Source organism: Enhydra lutris, unplaced genomic scaffold (genome assembly GCF_002288905.1).
Source record: "Enhydra lutris kenyoni isolate GAN:26980312 unplaced genomic scaffold, ASM228890v2 scaffoldscaffold83, whole genome shotgun sequence".
Lineage (NCBI taxonomy): Eukaryota > Metazoa > Chordata > Mammalia > Carnivora > Mustelidae > Enhydra > Enhydra lutris.
This window is the reverse complement of record NW_019154167.1, coordinates 4,270,929-4,274,066: the sequence shown is the minus strand read 5'-3', so window position 1 is coordinate 4,274,066 and position 3,138 is coordinate 4,270,929. Positions and strand designations below refer to the sequence as shown.

At 37.9% G+C, this 3,138-nt stretch overlaps 1 pseudogene; it reads left to right on the top strand.

The window, feature by feature from the left end:
* The first annotated feature begins 2,144 nt into the window (after positions 1 to 2,144).
* On the top strand, positions 2,145 to 2,881 carry LOC111161310 (annotated as a pseudogene).
* The last annotated feature ends 257 nt before the right edge of the window (positions 2,882 to 3,138 follow it).

Sequence of the window (3,138 nt, the reverse complement as noted above, 5' to 3'; positions counted from 1 at the left end):
TACCATGGACATAACCCTTTCAACTCATATTTTTTTTAAGTGATCTGAAACATTGGTAGTATGGTACATATTAATCAAAAGCCCAATTATTATTTGGTGGTTGTACTTGCAGCCTGTTTAAAGAAGTTAACTACATTTTGCAACTGAAAGAAGTAATGGGAACACCCCTGAACCTTTTGCTTCAGAACCTAAAATATACAATTACTTCCAAGTTGAGTCTAGTGAGAAGTCTTGTGACCCTTTTGTGATATTTCTTTCCTTCTTATTCAGCCTAACCCTTATAGTATGTTCCTGTTGCTAATGTCCTTATCTAATTCTAGATTCATCTTGTCACTAAACTGGTCCAGAAAACCTCTCATTCCTGGCTTAATCTAACCAGTGCTTTCTGTGCTGCAATTGTGACTGAATTAGAGAAAATCATACCTTTATCAGGACCAGTGCCACAACCAGTGTACGGTCTATAGCCTCATCTGGGTTCTTCAGAGCTGCTAGGAAGACTTTTTACATATCCCTATTCAGCTTTATCTACTATTGAATTTCCATGCTAGCTCTTCCAGATACTCACCACTCATCTCAAGCTATATTCCCCCATTCAAACATATTCTCTCACCTTTTACTTCACTGTTAGACTTGACTTTCTAGCTCTATACTTGCATATGAGTGTGTGTACACCTCTCTCTTTCCTTTCATTCCCATACTCATCTAATTCTTAGGATTTTGTTCAAAGTAAATAATCCCACTGGATTCTCTGTTTAGAAATTTCACATCCTTCATGATACTCATAGGCAAGTAGATTAATATTACACAGTAAGAAGGAACCCCCCCCACATTTTAACCAAAGAGGAAGATGAATATAGATATACATGGGCCAAAGTTTTCATGAAAGAAGTTGAAAGAGATTCCTTAAAAAAAAAAGATTTTATTTATTTATTTGACATGAGAGAGAGAGAGAGAGAGATCACAAGTAGGCAAAGAGGCAGAGCAGAGAGCCCAGTGAAGGGCTTGATCCCAGGACCCTGAGATCATGACCTGAACAGAAGGCAGAGGCTTAACCCACTGAGCCACCCAGGCACCCCAAGAGATAGCATTCATCTAACTTTTGTTCTTTTTAAGTATCTTTAACTTTTTTCCTATCATCTGTCCTTCTTTTCCATTGAACCTTTCTGGGAAAATTCAGCCCTTGATCAACTTAACTGTCCATTGCTTCCACTCTTATACCTGAGCACAGTTGGAAAAAAAATTCACACAGCTGTGTAGATTGGTTTCAATTATAAATTCATGACCTCTCACCTCATTTGAACCCTCAATGTTACCTAGATATTCTGTGTTCACTAATGACATCTTTCCTTCAAGCTCCAAATTGGCTATTTCAAACTTCCTTCCCAACTACCTCTACACTCACTCAGCAGATGACAATATTCTGTTTCCTATAAAAACAGAAATCAAATGAAAGCTCCCTCAAGCAAAAATGAGACAATTATTAACACCAGGGAAAACAAAAACTTGTACAAGAAAGGAAATTAAATTATGCTATTTAGTTAGGAAATAAATATTCCTAATAGTATAAAACTGTGGTATAGCTGAATTTGAAGAATTGAGGGAGGGTAACTGGTCATTCTCTTCCATAATAGGAACTCAATAGATAATATAGATAATATATAATATTGGCTAATTAAGAAGTAAAACTGTGGGCATATTATTTGTAAACATGGAGATGAACAGGGGCACTTGGGTGGCTCAGTCAGTTAGGCATCCAACTCTTGATTTCGGCTCAGGTCTTGAATTTAGGGTCATGAAATCAAGCCCTGTGTGGGGCTCTGAGCTCAGCAGGGAGTCCACTTGAGATTTTTTTTCCCCTCTGCCCCTCTCCCTATGCTCTCTCTCTCTCTCTCCCTTTCTCTCTCAAAAAATAAATAATGAATAGGTAAATCTTAAAAAAATACATGGAGATAAATAAGGGAGGAAACAGCTTAAAAAGTTCAAAGTTTTCATTAGGAGGAGTACTCAGGAGGAGGGAGCAGAGGACTGCTATTTTATGTTAATAAGTCTTGTAGTATTATATAACTATTACTTTGAAAAAATAATTTTCAGAATGTTAAGGTGAACTCTTGTGTGGCACCTTGGAGGCAGTAGGCTGTTTTAGGATGAAGCTGAACATCTCTTTACCAGCTGCTGGCTGCCAGAAACTCATTGAAGTGGACAATGAGAGCAAACGTCATACCTTTTATGAGAAGCATATAACCACAGAAGTTGCTGATGATGCTCTGGGTGAAAAATGGAAGGGTTACATGGTCTGAATTGGTGGTAGCAATGACAAATAAGGCTTCCTCATGAGACAGGGTGTCTTGTCCCATGGCCATGTTCACCTGCTGCTAAGGGCCATTCCTGCTACAGATCAAGGAGGATTCGAGTAAGAAAGCAAAAATCTGTTTGTGGTTGCATTGTGGGTGGCAATCTCAGTGTTCTCAACTTGGTCGTTGTAAAAAAGGGGGCAAAGGATATTCCTGGAAACACTGATACTACTGTGCCTCAACACCTGGAGCACAAAAGGCCTAGCAGAATCTATAAACTTTTCAGTCTCTCTAAAGATGATGTCCACCAGTATGTTGTGAGAAGGCATCTAAACAAAGAAGGTAAGAAACCTATAACCAAAGTGCCCAATTCTGCATCTTATTACTCCACATGTCCTCTAAAACAAATGTCTGTGCGTTACTCTGAAGAAACAGAATACTAAGAAAAATAAGAGACTGCAGAATATACTGAACTTCAGGCTAAAAGAATGAAAGAGACCAAAGAAAAATGTGAGGAACATATTGCTAAGAGACGGAGGCTGTCTTCTTTGAGAGCTTCTACCTCTAAGTCCAAGTCCAGTCAAAAATGACATTTTCCTAAGAGTAACAAATAATATCAGATATAAGAAAATATATAATTAAGTTGCAGAGAAATGAGGAGGGTTATGATTCATGGTAATGGGTTTGAGTGAGTGTATCTTTTTGATAGGTATATCAACTTTCACTTAGAAAAATTTCCACTACCTTTTACTCATGGCTGAAGTTCACCTACTTTATGATTTCCCTCTGATAGAAAACTTGGCAGAAACTGTTTTCTAAAAAGAACTGGCTCCTTTAAATAGATCAC